This window comes from Triturus cristatus, chromosome 9, assembly GCF_964204655.1.
Source record: "Triturus cristatus chromosome 9, aTriCri1.1, whole genome shotgun sequence".
In the NCBI taxonomy this organism is placed as follows: domain Eukaryota; kingdom Metazoa; phylum Chordata; class Amphibia; order Caudata; family Salamandridae; genus Triturus; species Triturus cristatus.
In genome coordinates, this window is record NC_140592.1 from 676,419,771 (window position 1) to 676,441,523 (window position 21,753).

Genomic DNA, 21,753 nt, shown 5'->3' on the forward strand with positions numbered 1-21,753 from the left:
TATCAGAGTAAATAAGGCTCAAAAATAGATTCTAAGCGATAAAGCATTGTGTAGAGTTACCGACCTGTCATGCTAACTGTGTTCCAATAAGGATTACAGAGATAGAACATATCTTACAACGTGAAAATAAAAGCTTTATATAGATATGGCCTGAAAAATTTTTTTATCCTGAAAAGCTTTATGAACAGAGAGAAACACTATAGACACACAAAACATTAGTCTGAAGAGTTTTAGAGTCAAAGGGTCTATTGTCATTACGTTTTAGTTGAGCCCACCCTATAAAACAATACAAATTACAAAAGGTGTTATATACATTAAAGGCTACAGTGTATCGTACATACGAACAAACTCATTTCCAGCTAGTAAGAACGCACCCCATCCTCCCTGCTCTAAAGATATTCAGTATGTTCTCTTCTAAAAACCATCCACACAGCAAGCACATTCTTAAGTGTATTTTCCGAGTGGATCGCAATAGACCCACCTCATTAATATTCATGAGGCAGGTCTCGGTTTGCGAACCATTGGAAATAGCAAAAATCACAGGGATGGTGGCCTGTCGGGGTCAGCAGACCACCATGTCTGTGACAGCTTTTCAATAAAGCACGTTTTTTGTGTGTTTTTTTTATAAGCAGCCCGTTTTCCTTTAAGGGAAAACAGTGTGTGTTTCAAAAAGAAAAATGTAACATTTTTTGGGAGTAGGCAGTGGTTGGTGGGACCACTGCCTGCTCTTCAAAATGTTTTTACAAACATTCACAAAGGGGAAGTGGTCCCTTGGGACCCTACTTAAAGTAGGTGGTAAAATGCAAATGTTGTGCGACGGCATTTCATTCGCAGAATATGCAAACATACCACTACGATACGGTATTAGGAAGAGATGGCCTAAACAAGCCCCTTCCTAATACCGCATTGCAACCCCAATTTGCAATTCGGTAATAGGTTACCGGATCGCAAAATGGGCTTTGTACATTGAAAAATGCCTTTTTTCGTTCGCAATCAGGCCGTTTGCGAATTAAAAAAAGCTTTGTACATCAGGCTCTAAAAACGGTGACAGCATCAGTGCAAGCTTTCAGGGGTGTCGAATTTAGTAAAATATCTACTTGTCCATGGGGCAGGTTACTTCATAAATCTACTTGTCTTGTAACAAAATCCACTCGCCCCTTTGGTACCATGTAGTGTAGCAACAAATTATGGCAGCAATCTCATTATATAAGATCTCAGATATAGCCTTTCTGATTATGCCAGGGCTCATACCATAGTAGTGTTTGAATACTTGCAATCCCCTTGTGTTCCACCGATCTACATACTGGTGCTGAAGGTAGTGGTAAGCAATAGTTTAATGGTTAGAATGCCCTTTTGAAACTTACTAACTTGCATGTTTTAAGGGTTTTCAACAACTCTTCTCTAATCTTTTCCCATACTGAGAAATGTTGGAAATTTACTCCTGACAATGGTAGATGTAAACCTTCTTTCAGAGTTGGGAAAAAGTGGTTGGAGGGAAAGTGAACTTGCACTCAGATTTTCGCATGAGAAAAGCTACACATGCATATTTGCTCACGCTAAAATGCAGTTCACAAATATTTTCTACTTTTTCTTGTCCTACTTCTGTACATTATTAGGAATTGACGAAAGCCGTATAGCTACACTTAATGCAAGGACATATAACATGGGTGCACTTTTGAGACTTTTTTAAATAATTGGGCCCCTAATTTGGTCTGGCGTTGACCATAACCTTTTGTGTTTATTAAAGTTCTGTCTCTCTCTGTATCGGCTGGCTTCACTGTGAGTGACAACATTCTGCTCTTTCACAAGGAACATATCGGCACAAATAGTTTTGTTCAGTGCCCGTAACTACTGTGGCAGTGTGTGCTTTTTGAGACCGATTTTTTTGTTTTTTTTTGCCAATATTTGTTATAATGGTGAGGGCCCGGCAACTCCCATGCTAACACGAATTTACAAAAACCATGCCAAATCAAGTCAAACATTGACAAAACTAAAAAGCGGACCACCAGTGCTTGTTTATTTTTGTTTCCAATAATGTTATTAAAACTAGTTCCACCGATTTTCCATTATGAATATTTTTGGGAAATACTAGCATGCATCCACACATGGTACTAAATGTCGTTGCAAAGAAATGGTACTTGAAATTTTACAGTAGTTTGGCAAAATGTTCTTTTCCCTCCTTTCATTTTTTTAAATAACATTTTATTTTGAAAGCAAAGAATCAGTCTTGCTTTCAAGTTTCTGCAAATATTTGCATCAAATCAGAGAGCTTTCTGGGAGCATTATACATATCCTCATATTGCTAAACTTTGAAAACGTGTATACATTTTAATACTGGAACCACTGTCAGTAGTGCAGTCGGAGCTTCCAACATTTACTGAGACCGCTCACCCTAATAATAAAGGCTTTCAATTAATGAACCATAGATAGAAGTTTGAACAGCATTAACATATGGGCAAAAATATTACCTTGCACTTCCCTGATCCATAAAGTGGGACTGCAAACTAGCAGCCAAAGGGTTTGTGCTGCAAGGGGTTGGGCCTTCTTAGGATAGGATAGGGATTTATAAAGCGCACTAAAACCCGAAGGTGACAAAGCGCTGAGCGGACGAGAAGAGGAGAGGAGAATGAGAGGCTGCTGACTAAACTGAGAAAAGCCAGGTCTTCAGTAGTTTTCTGAACACTGGAAGGTATTCCACCTGGGAGATCAGGGAGGGTAGCGTATTCCAAAGTTTGGCCGCCGCCATCGAGAAGGAGCGGCCGTCCCATCTGGCTTTGCGAACTCTAGGGATGTTCAGTTTTCTCTGGAATGAAGATCTCAAAGTCCTCCCAGGCGTAGACCATTTAAACATGGTTTTCAGCTGCTGCCGACCTATGTTATGCAGGGCCTTGTGAACCGTACACAAGGCTTTAAAGGAGATTCGCTTCCTAATACGGAGCCAGTGAAGAGTGCGAAGCCCCTCCATTGCTGAATGCCTTTCCGGGATATTAAGGATTAGCCTGGCAGCCACGTTTTGTATGACCTGAAGCCTGTTCAGTGAGTGCCCACTAGAATTCAAATACAAGGCATTAGAGTAATTAAGCCGGGAGGTAACCAGTGCAGTGACCGTGGGCTGGTGGAATGCTGATGGAATATACGGGAGCACCTTCCTGACAGTCTTCAGAATGTAAGAGCAAGTACTGACAGTGCAACTGACCTGAGTCTCAAAACTCAGGCCAAAACTCAGGCCCACGTCAAAAATAACCCCCAAGATTTTACTGTCTTGGGGGGGGGGACAGGAAGGGGACCACAAGTTCCTGGCCACCAGGCATTTGACCAGATTGGGGCCTGGGGACCAAAAACTAGGACCTCGTTTTTTTCTGCATTGATCTAAAGGGAGTTATTTTGCATTCTTCTAATAATCCTGGCCATGCACTGGTTAAATTTTCCGGCGACCAACTGCAGATCATGAGAGATGGAAACAATGATCTGCGTGTTGTCAGCGTAGGAGATCACCTTAAACCCAAAGGATCTTACCAGCTTGGGCAGCGGGGCCACATACACATTAAAGATGCTGGGGCTCAGGGATGAGCCCTGGGGAACGCCACAGGGTAGGCTAAAAGCCTAAGATCTGAAACCCTCACCCACAACTAACAGCATTAGTTCTCAGGGAGGAGTGGAGGACCAGCATGGCCTTAAACGAGATTTCCACCGCTTTCAGACGTTGAACAATCCAAGTGGGAGAGATGGTGTCAAAAGTCACCGACAGATCGAACATAGTCAGCACTAGTGACCCACCCTGATTGACCTGCATGCTGATGTCGTCAGTGGCAGCAATAAGGGCAGATTCGGTGCTATTGTTGGAGCGAAAACCGTTTTGTGACTGATCCAAGAGCTCATTAGAGTCCAAGTAATTAATCAACTGCATGTTGATGAACTTCTCTAGGATTTTAGTGGGGGCAGCAAGAAGAGGGATAGGGAGAAGATTTTTCAGATCAGTGGGGTCAGCATTGGGTTTTTTAAGCAGGGGTGTAACAATTGCCTCTTTCCAAGCGTACGGATAGCAGCTGGAACAGAGGATGTTGTTAAACACTTTGCAAAGAAAGGCAGCAAAGAAAGGCAGCAATCGGGTTGGGAACCCAAGGACAAAATACACATGAAAACATGTTGCCCTTGACCCCAAACAATATGTCCTGGGAGTCAGGCTATAGGAATTCCACATCCCTGAAGCTTTGCTTTAAGCATACAACAGATATGGCAGAGGGAGCAGCGGTCAAAGCGTCCCTCATACACAAAAACAGTACAACAGGGTAGCCCAGTGAAATCCTAAAGAAAGTAATAGGTACAGCGCAAACCTCTCCTATTGCCGTTCACCTAAGGCTCTCATGGTGGGTGTTCCTCAAGCTGCACTCAGTTGCTCTCACCAGCTCTTAAGACTTCCTGATGTCTCTTGCGGGGGGCTTAGCCAGCTCACATATGAACTAATAGCTTGTAAAGACCAATCTGACCACAATAAATTCAGCCAACCCTTTGAGAATCCCATCTAATTTGAAGCTTGACGTCAACAAAGCATAAGCAAGTATTTGGTAATCCTCGAAGACCCACTGCAAGCATCAGAATACCTCAGCTGGCACTCAGACCCACAGTCACCCTTAATTGCTATGAAATCTCCCAGGGTACCTACCTTTGAGGGACCCAAATCTCAGAAATGATCAGTTGTAGTTAATTGCTTATTACAAGATAATGGATCTCTCATATAAACTGTGTCTTAAAAGCATTATAGAGTAAGGCACTGACAACCAAATGTATCGCAAAGTGCTTCAAAAAAACACCAAGCCTGTCAAACAAATGTATAGCAAAGTGCTTTAAAGAAACAGACCATATAAAAAAACATAGATTACAGACAGCTACACAGGGCAACAGTGCAAATGATAAAACTGAGAGGTCAGAACATTAGGCAGAGGGCCCATAATATACAGGGGTATGGGATTTAATAAAATATCTACTTGTCCATGGGGCAGGTTGCTTCATAAATCTACATGTCCTGTAACAAAATCCACTTGCCCCTTTGGTGCCATTTAGTGTAGCGACAAGTTATGGCAGCAATCTCATTATATAAGAGCTCTGATATAGCCTCCTTGATTATGCCAGGGCTCATACCATAGTTGTGTTTGAATACTTACAATCCCCTTATGTTGCCATGTTTCCGCAGATCTACATACTCGGGCTGGAGTTAGTGCTAAGCAATAGTTCCAGGGTTAGAATGCCCTTTTGAGTCTGTGCAAACATACTAACGTGCATGTTTTAAGGGTTTTAAACAACTCTTCTCTAATCATTTCCCATACTGAGAAATGTTGGAAATTTACTCCTGACAATGGCAGACGTAAACTTTCTTCCAGAGTTGGGAATAAGTGGTTGGAGGGAAAGTGAACTTGCAAACACTCAGATTTTCGTATGAGCAAATCTGCACATGCTAAAATGCAGATCACAAATATTTTCTATGAAAACTATTTCTTGTCCTACTTCTGTAAATTCTTGGGAATTCACGAAAGCTGTATAGCTGCACTCAATGCAAGGACATATACCATGGGTGCACATTTGAGACTTTCTTTAATAATTGTGCCCCTGATTTGGTCTGGCATTGACCGTGTCACCTTTTGTGTTTATTAAAATGATGTCTCTTTTACTGTATCGGCTGGCTTCACTGTGAGTGACAGCATTCTGCTCTTTCACAAGGAGCATATCTGCACACAAAGTAGTTTTGTTTAGTGCCAGTAGCTACTGTGGCAGTGTGTGCTTTTTGAGACCAAAAAATATTTTTTTCTTTTGCCAATGTTTGTTATAATGGTGAGGGCCTGACAGCTCCCACACCAATATGGTTTTACAAAAACCATGCCAAAACAAGTCACACATTGACAAAACTAAAATGATGACGTCCAATGTCAGACCTACTGGCTTTACCAATGCTTGTTTATTTTTGTTTCCCATAATCTTATTGAAAGTGGTTACACTGATTTTCCATTATGAATATTTTTGGAAAACACTAGCATGCATCAACACATGTTACTAAATGATGCTGCAAAGAAATGGTACCTGAAATTTTAAAGTAGTTTAGCAAAATGTTTTTTTTCCTGCTTTCATTTTTTATGTCATACAACAATGTCTCACAGTGGATTTCATTTGAGGAACAAATATAATAAGCAAATTAAATTGCTAAGGATTAAATCAGCGTAGGGAGAAACACAGGGAGACGTATACATGTAGAGTATTATGTATTTAGAGTCACTTAAAAGATGTTAGACATATTAAACTGGTGGTGCTCCTATTATGCGATACCGGATCCCCGGCATCTGAGTCCGCTTTCGAATTCTCTCCGCAGTAAGTTCAGCTACCAGCCCCTCCCTCCTTTCGCATTCCCGCTCTCCCCCCTCCCTACCTCTCTCTTCTTTCCTCCTGCTTCACCCACTCGGCCACCGCGGCCCGTACTGCCCTCCCACGCCTTTTTCCTTCACTCTGCCCGTCTCTCCCAGCGTGCCACACTGCCCTTTCCGCTCCCATGATCCGCTCTCCTACCCGCGCGTCCTGTCCTCTCCCACGCGCCGTGCTCATCCCGCAATTTACACCTCTCGTGCATTCACACACGCCATACTTGCTCTCTCCCGGTGCTGTGAACGGTTCCCTATCCATACGCCGTCAGCCACCCTTCGTCACACTGTCACAGCCATTTCCACTCATTAATACCCGGCTTGATTTCGTCTTGCGATTAAGGCGCTAAATATATATATTTTTCGCTAGTTGCTGCCTTCCTTCACTGCCATCACGCGCGAACTCAGATTTTAGCCCTTTTTCCTTTTCCTTGATTTCTCTTCTGTCTCCCCTTGGTCCACATCATCTTGAGATAAGCTTTCTCTCTCCGTTGCACTGCCTTAAAATTGTATGTAACCAATCTTGATGATGGCCTAGACTTCAGCAGGCCGAAACGCCGTCGACTTCAACAGCGTAACTTCTGGCGCCCTCTCGTTACGGACATCCTATTCATTGTCTTTAATAATGTATTTATCATTGACTGCCTGGATGTCTTAAATATGCAAATACTTGTTGTATCACCTTGTTCCTCGTTGCGCCCTACACCACCGCTGTAGATACCACTTCACGTGTCACTTGCGCCGTCACAATCCTCACGAGCACTTGTGCACAGTATCCCATCGGTTACATTCCATTACTGTAACGCAGTGTTTTTCTTTTCATGTGATTGTACATATGCTGTTTAATATGTCTAACATCTTTTAAGTGACTCTAAATACATAATACTCTACATGTGTACGTCTCCCTGTGTTTCTCCCTAAGCTGATTTAATCCTTAGCAATTTAATTTTGCTTACTATATTTGTTCCTCAAATGAAATCCACTGTGAGACCTTGTTGTATGATATAATGCACTGCCCCAGTCTCGCTGTGGTTTATGGGCTACCTCCTGTGGTCTGATATTGTTCATTTTTTATGAACATTTTATTTTGAAAGCAAAGAATCATTAATCTTTCTTTCAAGCTTCTGCAAACATTTGCATCAAACCATAGAGCATTCTGGGAGCATTATACATAGCCTCATATTGCTAAACCTTGAAAACGCATATACACATCTTTATACTGGAACCACTGTCAGTAGTGCAGTCGGAGCTTACAACATTTACTTAACTTAAAAGCTCACCCAAATAATAAAGGTTTTCAATTAATCAACTATAAATACAAGTTTGAACAGAATTCACATATGGGCAAAAATATTACCTTAACTGCAGACAGTGCCCATTCCTGATCCATAATGTGGTACTGCAAACTGGCAGCCAAAGGGTTTGTGCTGCAGGGGGTGGGGCCTACTTGGGCCAAGGACAAAATACAAATGAAAACTTGCTGCCCTTGACCCCTAACAATATGTCTTGAGCGTCGGGCTATAGGAATTCCATATCCCTGATAAACAGTGTACCTACAAGGGTTTTGGAGACACAAAGTCAAAGGACAGTCATGCACTCTATGTCCTGAAGATTCGAAAAAGAACAGAACCTGTCACATGTATGCCTTAACCTGTTGTAAAGATACGGCGACAGTCCTGTGATACACACAGTTTCCTGACAAGTTTACAAAGAGTCTTGTCACACAAAAGGTTTAATGAACAGCTTGAGACAATTCTTCAGCAGAACTTTTCTGTGAAAACATGCATCAATGATACCAAGGAAATGGGGAATGTTTTACGATCTATGATTTCTTTCATACAAGTAAACTCACTTATTGGACATGTGAACGGACTTCCAGTATTGTACAGTGGAAATCCTCAGTTTGAACATCTTAATAATGAGGTTTAGCGTCAGAGCTAGTTACTATAGGCTTCCTCTCGTACATCTGCTCTTTCCGCCTGTGTGTGCGTTCCATCCATCATGTCACAACTGAAAGATAGTTTCACGGCTCCCACTTTAGGAAACAAGCATTGGCAAAGCCAATAGGCCGTGCCTATGTAAGAGCTATTAGTTAAGACAATGTGTTTTAGCCATGTTGTACATCAGCGTGGCTGCTGTTCAGCACAGCTAAAAGTTGATGGCGTAGGGAAAAGTGGTACAGAGTAGTGTCATAGTTTGAAGTGCCGTAGAGTTGAGTGGTGTAGAGTTCAGGGTTGTGGAGTAGGATGAAGTGGCGGGTTGAGAGGAGGAAAGTAAAGGGGGTGGAGAGGCAGAGGGCGGAGAGTGGAGGGGCAGAGAGTGGAGAGGTGTAAAGTATCAGAGTGTGGTAAAGTGTTGTAGATGGAGTAAAGAGTCAGAGTGGAGTGGAACAGCCGAGAGTAGAACAGGATGGAGTGGAGTAGAGTGTCATAAAATAGGAGGGGCTTAGATTGGAGGGGAGTAGAGGGGCACAGAATGGAGAGGCATAGACTGCAGGGGCATAGAGTGGTGAAGGTCCATAGGGTAGAAAAGAGTGGCGAGCATAGAGCGGCTTTAGAGTGAAGGGGTGCAGAGTGGAGAGGCGTAGAGTGCCATGGAGTGGCGTAGAGTGCCGTGGACGGGCGTAGAGTGCTGTGGATGGGTGTAGAGTGCCGTGGAAGGGCGTAGAGTGGAGGAGCATACCAATCAAAAACTTACAGCTCAAATGAAACTTTCATTCTAAACCTACTGAACACAAACATCAACAAAATTGAATCAGATTCCGGGCTACAACAGAAACGCTGAAATGGTCGCACACCAGAGTACTGGAAGGAGTCATCATGCCTTACTAATGGCAAATTGTGCATTATAGAAGTGCTAAATAACAATAACAAAGAGCAACAAAGTCTGTCACAAAAACTACATGAAGAAGAGTTTAAAGACACACTGCCTTCAAACAATAACAAGAGCTTTGCCTAAAAAATACACGTGGTTTGATTTCCAAACTACAGCGGGACCGCATGGTGACTAATCCAGAACAGCAGGACAGCATTAGAGCCAAGATGACTTCCACTCAAAATGGATCAATCCAGGGACTAGGCCAGACCACTCACGTAACATAGAGAAAGACCAAGGCCATCATGCCATATAGGCCAACGCATATATTGGTTAAATCCTATATTCATGTAAATTTTTGTAGGTCAGATCGCTGACATTTAAGTTTGTGAACTAAGAAATAAAGATTACTTGGAAATTAACATTGTGTGAGAGGTCCTGAAACACAAAAAAGCAACCCACATCTGCTCCCAAAACAAATGATTAGAATTATATTTCGGGGGACATAATTTTTCTTGAATACAAGCTTCATAGACCCACATCCCATGATACAAATTAAAATCTTTAAAAGCTACAGGGTATTTGATACAAACAGTGTCAATGTTACACAAGGCGTGTCTGGAAGGATTAAGAGAAGTATACAGGTACACTTTTACAAAGTTATACCACTAGGAAGAATGCATTACAAAACACTGGCCAACATCATAATTCCAATTAACATTAACAGGACGACAATAACAAAACTTCTATAATGCATTTGAAAGAAAAGGTATTTTTTCCACCCATCACCTATACTTTCTCTAAATGTAATTCTTAACTATTACCTAAGTCTTACAATAGCTCTAATCCAACCGATTGTTCATTATTACGTTTATTATTGTTTACATACAAAAAGTGGAATTACTTACAAACACTTAACTTCATAGTGGATACTTAAGGAGGAACGGTGGTGCACATCATAGAGTAAAATGTGGAGGACTTTGGAATCCCACAATGTCCCAATTGTTAACTTGCTTGGTAATGTGAAAAAAGCCCTGTCTATTTACTACCCAGCCAGAAGCATTGAAGCATTGGGGATGCCACTGCAAGGTATGTTCTTGCCAAATGCTAGCTCTCTCTCAAAGCCTGTGTGTCACTGGCGACCCTCACGGGGCAGCACCTGCAGCCTTCAGGCAGGGCACTTCACAATAGGTAATGGTGTAAACACGGCACTTAAATCCCAACATATTGAGGCAGAGGACAAATTTATGAAGAGCGGGGACAGGACATTATGCTTCCTTTTTGAGTGTTTTTAGAGAAGTCTCACTGTTGCTACGACGGCCAGAAACGTATAATTTGCATTCATTAACTCAGCACTTTCGCAGTAGAACAGAGAATACCATCATTTATGTTTGTTTTCTCAAACCAACAGCATGTTGCACTGTGGGATATGTAGTTGTGCTTTAAACAGTTTAATGCATGGGCTCAAATCCACAGCATACAAAGTGATGTTGGCTAAAATTCCACAAATTACCACTTTTCAGCTATGTTTTAAAAATTATACTAAGCCGTCAGGTGTGTTTTAAAATTTTACATTCGACTACTCCAATTAAAAACAAGCATTTGCAATGCTATAGGTCTTGCATTTACGAGACTTTGAGCTAGTGGCACTGTAAATGTCAATAGCTTAAATTCTCCCAAATGCGAGACCTATTGAATTGCAAATATTGTTTGTTTCCAACCGACCCATGCAGCGCCTGCACTTAAGAGGCCACGCCCCTTTCTATAGACAAGATGCGTCTAAAGAAAGGTGCGTGGCCTCTATTAAGTGCAAGCGCGGCATGGGGTGCTTGAAAACAATTCAAAATCAAAGGGGAATGGATCACTTGTACCTGCAACCAGGGTCCACTGGGTCCTATCCGTCAGTGCTCAAGTTGGTACTTAGAAAACCCTCATTCACGTAAGCAGGTCGTATGGTGGTTTATCTTGATTCTCTGCCTTTGTTAGGTACGTGACAGCATCATCATTGGGTCTCTTTTTGTATGGTTCCTCCACCTGGAGGGAACCACTGGTTTTTAGATCTCGCGCCTAGCAGGTGCAGTGCGCAGCACTGCTCGTGCAGCGCGAGACATTTAGTAGTTAAAAACAGGGTTTTCAAGCTGACCTAGGAATCGCACACGCTCGTGCATGTGCAACTCCTTTTGTGGGCCGCTATTGGCTTTTGCGTGCGCCTTTTTACAAAAGACTGCACGCAATCGGCCAAAGGCGGGCGCACTGCTCCGCCCACGGCCTATTGGTGTCTGTTACGAGCACCGGCCGTCGTGTGCTTTCAATTATCGTGCCCAGACACGGGCACGATAATCGAAAGCACATTTCTCGCTGTGGCGCGCACTCGTGGGATTGTTCTGTTTTTTTGGATCCATTTTCTAGGGCAGCAACTGAATGAAAGAACTGCTGACGTCTTTTTAATGTGAGCCACTGATAGTGTACATTTTACTACAGCTTCTTTGTAACATTTCGGTGCCGTGGCTGTTTTACATTTTACAAGGATGTGGTCAATTTTACTGTAATTGTTTCAGCTTTCAATGGGACATACTGGGTCATTATTTTTTACTGCAGTTTATTCAGTTGTGTGTGCAGCTGAGCCAAGTGCGCCATCAGCAGAGGGCTGGGCTGCAGCCGGGAAGCAGTGTCCTGCCGGTAATCCAGAGGGAGACATGTCCAGTGTGCCTGGGGACCCACCGGAGTCTGGCGGATCACGTCAGAGGCCTTTCCGAGCTTGTTAACAAAAATAGTCAACACGTCGGCACGTGTTTAAGCTCATACAGTACCTGAGGCAGGTGACGTTAAACCGAGTTGGTAATGACGTAACACATACTTTCCCAGGTCCAACATTGGGCCCTATACGACCTGACCAAGGATGGTGCAGTAAGGCTAGTGTTCGAACACGCAGATGGAGTCGCACGCCAGCTGTTACTGTGAGGTGTCCGCTCTTCAAAGGTCCAGTGCCGAGCTACTGAGGAAAAAGGTGGACGCAATGCTGGATGCAAGGGCAGGGTAGTGAGGGGAGGAAAGCTATTTTTGATTCACTAGGACAGGGTGCCCCTCTGGTCGTTTCTCAGGAGATGCTGGTGCAGGGCGGCAGCGTGAAGGAAGCGCAGTGGGAAGGGAAGGATGGAAGGCGGGAGCTGCGTGCCCAAGTGGTCTCATCATTGCCAGTGAGTAAAGGAGAGTGTCAGAGAGAGCACATGTTAGAGTGAGCACGAGTGTGAGTGTAGCAGTATGTACAAAAGTGTGAGTTGAAGAGAATAAGCGTGCACGAGAGTGAGTGCAGTAGTAAGAATAGGAGAGTGAGTGTGAGTGTGAGTTGGCATGAAATCAAACATCAGTGTCGAAGAATGAGTGTGTAAAATTGGAGACTGCTGCCTGCCCACAAACGGCAGGAGTCAGTGCATCCTTAACACCTTACTCACTAATAAGCTGATTTTTAGGTCTCGCCTGACCCAGCGCATGTGCTGGTCTGGCGAGACTTATTGAGAGGGCTCCAAAAAGTGCTACCAGGCCAGCCTAGAGCTACAGTGCATGTGCGCGGGCGCCGCGCTTTACAGCGATTACTTTCACTTTCGCGGCCGCTTTGCATAGCCAATAGGTCTCGCTTTTGGGACCTTCTAAATATTTAGTTATGCAACTGTTGCATGGCTAAACACTTATAAGGTCCCAAAGGCGAGACCTATTGGCTATGCCAATGCTTGTTTCCGTGGGGCGGGAGGAAAGGAGGGGCAGTTTCTGATCAGGGCAGCTTCCCGGAGGGTTACCTGCAGGGTGCCAGATAACCAGGGAACTAAACCATGCTGGATGCAGAACAAGCGTGACCAGCAAACAACCATTTCTTGGTGACTTTTATTGGAGTATCACAGTTGGGCCTCACCTCCCACTTGAAGGACTAGAGGCAGTTCTGTGCAGTATTCTTAGTCACTTGGAAGAAGTGAGGGACTACAGTTAAGGGGGGGGAAATGAATTTTACCATGATATATATATATGTATATATACATTCCAGCTACCGATTGCCCAACCAATTGAGTTGCACTCGAGAAAAGACCATGGGGAAGCCTTTATTAGGGATATGAACATCCATCAGGTTGCAGGTTACAATTTAAGCAGCCATTCCTTCGCTGCCTGACGCGTTTCGAAAGTTCATCTTTCTTTATCAAAGGCTCTCGCTGAGAATGGTTCATGCAGGGCGGGCTTCCATTCCCATTAAGTACAGCTGGTTTGCCGCGCTCTGGATGGGCTGGTCACATGACACTGCGGGGCTTCTGGTAAATGGAGTCCCACTGATTTCCTTGCATGATTAAAATTACTGCCGAGTAGATTAACATACATACACACACATACACAAACATACACACACGCGCACGTTACCGAACTAACCCCATTTTAACTGCTAAGCAGCGAGGAGCTGCTCAATAAAAACAGTCACAGTTCCTTCATTTACAGCGGTGGAAAAAATCCAATTTCCCAATACAGAGATCACCACACAACCGAGACCACACAACCAAGACATACTCTCAGGGTTTTTTGATGAATAAACTGGAAATTGTTTTAGAGTTTACAAGATCAACTATAATTAACCTCTGATGGCGCTGAAGGAGCAATCCTGCCGAGGAGTTATTGCTATCTCCTATACGCAATCGACAGAAAAATCCTTCAACTGATAAATAATACAATTAGAGGCTGTTCCCGCGCGCAGGGCTGTACTGTTCCTGCCTCTTTCAGCATGCTGTTCTCATTCCTCCAGGAGGTGGACTGAAGCCCCGGAACACGTTTCATGTATTTTCAAAGTCTCACATTTTACAAAACGAGCCTCTGCGTGCTGCTTTTGCGTGGCACAACAGCAGGTATGATAGCTGCTTGGGTTTATAAGCATGTCATTATATATATATTTTGTTTTTTATCAAGCTGTGCTCAGTCAGAAATAATTACCACAGGAGAAGGGGAACTGGCAACAATATTACAAATCCACGAACAAAGCTATCAGTACCTAGTGTCAAAGATGAATACAATCGAAAAAAAAGAATATATATATGTATTAGAAGATGCACATAAAACCTCTCCACTGTATCACTTCCAACTGTAACCCATTTCTGACTAACAGAATTGTGAATATTTAGTAATACGGAAAAACAAGAAAGAGCCCGATGGATAGGTAAGCTGATAACCCATAATAACCAAACATATTTGTACAAACGAGGGCGGGGATAAACAATTCCTCAGCTTCCACCCAAGTAACCCTTTGAATTTACCCCAAAGAGGTGGGGACTGAGATGTAGTGTGGGAATCCGTAGTAAGTGTCACCAGAAAGTATACAGGGATTGCTTGATCACAGATAGCTTCATTCTTTGCGTCAGGGGAGAGATGCAGCTATGACACGCCATGATTCGGTGAAATCCGACAAGCTTGGATGCAGAGCACATCAAAACCCACGAGAGTAAGACAAATACTTGCACAGAAGCTTCGCTTGGAATGAGCACAGCTAGAACTGCAGCAAATTGACTGGAATTTTTCTTCTAAATAATGTCAATAAATTTCCAATCACTCCCAACAAATGTAATGTTATTAAAAGAATCAGAACACCTACTTGAGGGAGTCTTGTTGGAGGGTTTCCTGCAAAACATGTGTAAACTTGCTTTCAACTCAGATATTATAAACTAGCCATCAAGATAAAGGAAACCTGACCTCTCTGTGCAAATACAGGTGACATGCATTTGTCAAATATCCCTGGAGCTATCTATATACCATAGGCAAGCACAGCGCCAAAGAAAAAAAACAGAGAACAACCCTGCCAGACCCATTTATAGGAAACCACTGGAAGAGAACCCTGGCGAAAGGCGACCCCCGGAGACCAGCAGCACTCGTTGAGTTGATTCTGGGAAGCAGAACTTTTCCAATCAGAAGGCTTTAGAGCCAAAATCACATATCTGCAAAAACCACATCTAAATCAAAGAGCCATCTGTCCCCTGTTAGTTCTCAGGTATAAAAGCATTTTGTTTACATCTTCAGAAATTGGTGATGGTAAAAGGCATTCTCTAATGAAAAGGTTTCTTTTAAATGACCAGCACTGCCTTTCTGTGCATTAGCCTTTAAGACAAGCAGTTCATCAAGTATCAAGTCACATATAATTATCACATTAGTTCAGATCTTAGACCATTAATATCTACCTTTTAGGGCAACCATGAGCCTACATACTAGACAAGAGACTTCACAGCTTTAGAATCTGATTTGGCAGCGCTAAGCTATCTATACATTATCCCATTTGCTGGAATTCCAGAATATGGCTGTTTTACAGCTCTTCCCGGAAGGTACACTGAGGTTTGTTGGTGCTGGCCAACATCGCAATGACAATGAGCATTTGTGCTCATGTTACTTGACTTGTAGGCTCCATACACAATGGGGATCTTACATTTAACAGCTTGCACAAGAAGAGACGTCTGTGCTCATCTTGAGGGTAAATGTAGGATCACAAACTGAGGTCTGGAATTTAGAATTCTATTTTTCACCAATCCATGGGCTTACTATACCATGGATGTCTACTATTTTCAGAAACCTCATCGGAGAGTATCCCAAGGATGGAACAGTATAGGCACGTGCCTTGATATTCTTGTTAGAAGCTTACCAAGTCTTCAGTTCACCTTATAACCAATTCAATAATCAATGTTCGCCTTTCCCAGGGAGAGAGGCCCACTTACTTTGCTAACCACCGGACTGACAACTGGAATGTTTACAGAGTGTCATGGTGCAGTGTGACAGCTTGCTTCGTTTGTATTGACACCTGACTGCACGGCACTGCAGAAACACTATAGCTGCCTTGGCAATTTCTCTTAGGTTACAGTCTTACAGAGAGGTAGATGTTCAACTAGCCCCGGAGTATCGTAAGATTCCCATTTTACAGCAAGCGAAGGCATAGACAAGCACTCCACAAATGTGGGGGGTTCCTAGCTAGTCTGCCGTATAAAGTGTGTGGGGAAAGCAGAGACTGCCAGCAGAGGTCACATTGCAATGATTAACAAAATGGGAGGTGACAAGCACAGAGGCCAATCCAACCAGCATTTCTTTCAATACAGCAAACCCACTGTACTGAAATACTCTAAAATGCTAAAGCAAGCAAGGACGAACAGAAGACAGTTGGCAAGATGAGAATTTCCTAGACAGGCTGGACTGTAAACAAAGTGAAATTAGTGCATTTTCAACTCTTTGGAATTTCAGGATTCGAAAGAAAGGAGTTCCAAATGGTAGACAATTGAACATGGAAGGATCTCCATTAAAACAATTTGTATTTGATTGCACAGCTAAGGACCTTCAAGCTTACAAAAGTATCTGGGAATGGGTCAGTGGAGTGGCCTACAGGCAATTAGAGCACTTTAAATTCAGCACTTGTGCAAAAAACGAAAGTGATGTAAAGCTTAGCCCTCTACACAGCAGTAGGCGCTGATGCCAAAGGTATGTCCCAGGTTACAGACTTGAAGAGATTTATGGGAGGCTCAAGAAGGCTGGCCAATTGAATGAGAGATGCACCATTTTGACGTCAAACAGTCTGATACTGCTGGTTGATTATCAAACTTGTCGTGTGGTTTAGGTGGTCCATAGTGTCATTTGCATTCATGATACTTGCAATGTTAGAGGATGGGAGAATCTGAGCCGTGGGTATCAGCGTTTGTTGTATAGAATGAGTAACAATGCAGATCCTTGCTGAAGTCCACTAATAATATGTGTTGTGGTGGAGAATCCATCGATCAATTAGGCACAATAGGAGGGCCCTTTCCAAATGGATCCAATAAAATCTGCACACACACCTAGCTTAAGTCACTTAAGGGAGGAACCACTTTTCTTATGTACTGGGAAGGGTTTTCTGTTTGCAGGTTGGAAGACACACTTGAAGTCATTCAAAGGCCGTTGTCATGCAGGTATGGAGGGTGAGGTTTGGGGAACAACAGTGCCCAAAAGCTTCATCAGGCAATGAGAACCCGAGATTGTGCCTACCCTAGGCTCAGAACAAAGTGCCTGCTGCTTGATTTTTTAAGAGTAGTTCTGGCATGCCTGAGCTTTACTGGCCCAATCCCAAAATGAACAGTCAACTGGGAGCTCCATTAAGAAATGGCTCAGACTAGCAACTTCTTTTGAATGTCTGTAAATAGACGATCTCTAAGTGAGGATGTTATTTTTGAGGTTTCTTTCTCTATGTGGGTGGGTGACTGCATAAAGCTAGCAGTGTGCAGGGTTTCCAGTGTCCTGCCACTGTTCTATCATAGGTCAGATGACTGTTTTGGTCTCAGAGCATATATAGGTCTGCTTCATGAAGCAGGGCATTTACCCTTTGCACCACGGTTAAGCATGATCTGGAGCAATGCCCTGGATGGGCCCCATGTTCTTTGCAGCTGGCAAATAGTTATTTAGGGAGGTTTCCTTCTTCAGCAGTATGTGTCTGGTTAGGCCACAATGGGAAATCCATCTGTTAAAAATAGCTCTGTATGAGGGCCTTTCTGCAACCTTAATTCTCTCAACTTTCTCCTATGTGAATACTTTAATTACTGTAGAAGACAGGACCAGAGTGACTCTACAACCATCTGAAATCTTTAGCCAGAAAATTATGTCCATTACTAGTACCACACAACCAAGGATTCACCAAGGCTACTCTGGTGCAGGAAACTCCACTCTAAAGATATCCATCCCAGACAGGTAAATAACCTAGCTCGTCCACTTCAGGGAAGATGAGTAACACACTCAAACAAGTGCAATAAAATACTCATGACAGGACCTCACCGATATCACAAGTCAAATATTTCTAGGCACAGCTTTTGCTGGGCGCCTTACAGTGACTGTTCCACTAGCCCGCAAGCTCATTGTGAAGGGTCTTAAAGGGTGGTTGGTGCGTCTAGTGCTTTTTGAATTAGCCAGGTGATTGGCCAATTCAAACATTTCACAACAGGCATGCGGAAATAAACTTCTGGCAAACTACTTGCACAACTGGTTTGCAACTGGAAACTCAGCCAAAAACAAGGTTTGAACATTGCAAAGAATAAGCGTGACACAAACTATTTATCATGCTTCTGACAAATCATTATTGGAGAATTTCAGCCGACAGATTAAGGCCAACTAAAAAGGTTGACGGGGCAGTCTTTATTAGCATACTGGTTGTTCTTTCAGTAAAGGGGTGTGCAGAATTTCTGCCACATTCCATTATATTTCAAGCAGGCATATTACATTTGTTGAGAAATGATCAGTTAAACCAATAGAAACATCGTAAGAAACAATAATATGTTTAATTCAACAATCCAATCAGTTGGGCACGGATTACTACAAAACATGCAACTTCTTGTATGTGCCTTTCAATGTCTTTTTCTACTTCTCCCGTTTTATATGCTCAAAAGTCTAGCATGTTTGGGGCCCATGCAGGTGTGCATTAGCCTTAAAAATAGGTATTCTACATTATCCCTTGTTACCCAAGGTGGTCGTCATTTTGGGTAAAAAAGTCAGTCGGTTCCTACCCATTGTTTTGTTGCCAAGCGCATCCCTCTCCGATGTGCACAAGCATATCTATTCATCATTCCCTTCTCTATGCATCCTAGCGTCTCGAGTTTTCAGTATGCTCTTGCCAGGGCTGGCTTTAGCGCTGGAGGTGCCCAGGGCGACAATTTTTGAGGTTGATTTATCTACCGCCACATATTTTGGTACCAGGAGTGGGGTAGAGACACCTCTCAGCTTTCAACTTAATTCGGAACTTCGTTGCTGCGCTGATCCTCATCGGTAGAAAATTATAACTTCACATGGTTTCCTCTGTTCGTTTAAGGACCCGCAGGACAGGTTGGATTGTAAAATGTTGTCTTTGCGCTGGCTTTGTTTGTATTGACATTGTTGCGAGGCATAACGGTTACTGTAGCGCGAGAGTAGCGCGAGACAAGGCTTCGCAAGCTTTTCTTCACGCGCTGCATGCAAATGCGCTCCCTAGCAACCAACACGAGCTGCATTGTTCTGTACGCGTTTTGTTTATACGCCTCCTAGCAACAAGCCGCTTGCTGTTTTCCGGCAAAGAGAACAATGTTGGTTCACGTGCCTTGGAATGTCGATTATTGTGCGCGCTGACCTTCAAAACGTTCCTATTTCTGCATTGTTGGCAACAAAAGTGTTCCACAAGTTGTTTTCTTTTTGGAACTTGAAATGAGAACATTTCTTTAAGCATTTGTCTCCAGCATTCCAATCAGCAGTCTTTTATAGACTAAGGACTCTCAGCAACATAAGTGTTTTATGGGTATAATACAATTGTTTGACTTGCTACTTTTTTCTTTTTCATACAGCTTTACAGGTGAGTGCATGTGTTTTCCAGCTATCAACCTCATGTGCTGATTCATCCCTTCAAATGCCAACCTATCCCCTCGCTCTGTTGCTCCCCGCAACAGAGATAGTTTTGCTGGCATATGACTGAAGATCTGACTTTAAGGGTTGTTTTTATTTTGCCTCCTGCATTTCACATTTTACATGAAAGCACACATGTTGACACACAGGCTTTTATGGTGCTGGGAAAATGGCCATCTGCTGCACTAACTCAGCTGGCATATGAGGCAGAAGATGCACTTAGCATGACACTTCCCCTGGAGGCCTATACATTTGCTCCCTGGGCTAGTGCATAAAGACCAAATGGCTAAATCAAGGAGAAAGCAAAATGGGCATTGGCAAGCATTTCCCTTTACATTCTGACACTTCCTTATTCTTTTTTTAAATTTCTTCAGAGCTCCCGGAGTGAAAATATTTGAGCAATAAACCATAACATTTATAAAGATGAAAAATACTGAATTCTATATACAGTTTTGAAATACCATAAGAGGTTTGATTTTCCTCCAGTATTTTGATGTTTTCCTTTTGATTTTTTTATAGACACTTGATAAACAGTTGCAATACCTATGTTTAGGAAGCAGACAGGCAAAGTCTCATGGAGCCAGCCCCTTGAAGTTTATAAATAGAAGGCACTGCTATTTTACAGAAGACACGTTCTGCACACTAGCAGCAGTTGATTTGGTAACCCTCAGACATACAGTATAGTGGAATAAACCCTAAGCAAGGTATCAAGCAACTCAACATGATCCCGAGACAAAATGTCAGCAGAATGTAGAGCTGGATCAAAAAAGGTACGTCACTGTCCAAAATGTACAGGCTGAAGTCTTCATCTGAATAAATGCTTACATTTACACCCCCCCCCCCCCTTTGGTACAGGCCCGATAAATCCTAGTGTAGTATGTGCTGGCAGTTGCAGGCTCCAGTATTTCATCTACCTTTAACTTCTCTGGCAGACACAAAGCCTGTACGTTTTGACATAATGAGATGGCTATAGGCATGAGCTGCTGTGATGGTGTCTGTCAGCAGCCTGCATCAATCGTTCTGCAGGAGCCTGGCATTTAAAAAAAAGTCTGATCAGGTCCCTTGAGAAAAAAACACTATACCATCAGTATGCAACAGAACAGTGCCACTTTTTTTACTGTGAATGTCCTATTCTCATTTAAACACACAAGATGATGGACGGAATGTTGCACATTGGCAAAACATTCACCCCCAGTCACAGATCTGGGTTTAATCCATTGTTATTTTGCTCACCACGCCACCCCAGTTCAGACATGGCCATATGCAAATCAGTCTTGACCCTGTGCCTCATGGGAACAGTCCAGTCCGAACTGCCAAACCATGTCTTCCCTGGACCGGAATCAAGCATCCGAGGACCGGTTTCGGGGTTTCACCCCTCTTCAGCCAGGATAGCTTGACTCCAGTGGCGTAGTGAGCATGGGACCAACGTCTGGGCATACCCTTCCCACACAAGGTGAACAGCAAAACACACAAGATGATGGACGGAATGTTGCACATTGGCAAAACATTCACCCCCAGTCACAGCCAAAAAACCAATGGATTTAGGCCCAGATCTCTGTACTGGGGTGAATGTATGACATTGTTCTGCATTCTGTCCATCAACCGTTGTTTTTCCATTCTCATTTAAGCGCTAGTAAGAGTTTGTAGTTAATGAAACAAGAGCCAGGAAGTAATTTTCCACTTAGTAATAAGAACATGACTGGCTGGGGAGGACTATTTGCATTAGAGTAGCTTAACCAGCTTTCCGGAAATTGACCACTGTGGCACTGAACCCAAAAATATAGGGCAAGTAATTTGAGATGCATAAACCCTTAGTCTATGGTTAATGCAAGTCAACTGGCAAAGAGGAAACAAAAAATGCTACTTTTAGGGGATTTTTGGCCATAATATAATAAGCAGCAAACAAAGGTTTGCTCATGTGGATGAAGAACTGAAGGTAAAAGAGAACCTCGGAAAGGTCACTCAAGTTTGGGGTTAGTAAAGGCAATCAATAGATAACAGATTAATGTCACATGCTTCAGCAGCAGTCATTGACTACAATAACCATGAGGTGGAATCTTGCAAACGCCGGCGGTAGATGAAAATTAATTTTTGCACTATGGCTAACGCCAAAAAGCAGGAATGATTGCCTAGGCTTACACAATGACTC

The 21,753-nt window shown here is 43.0% G+C and overlaps 1 protein-coding gene across 5 annotated transcripts in view; it reads right to left on the reverse strand.

Moving 5' to 3' along the window:
- Positions 1 to 21,753, reverse strand: part of DPF2 (double PHD fingers 2) — a 434,995-nt gene that overhangs the window by 272,254 nt on the left and 140,988 nt on the right. The window lies entirely within an intron of this gene.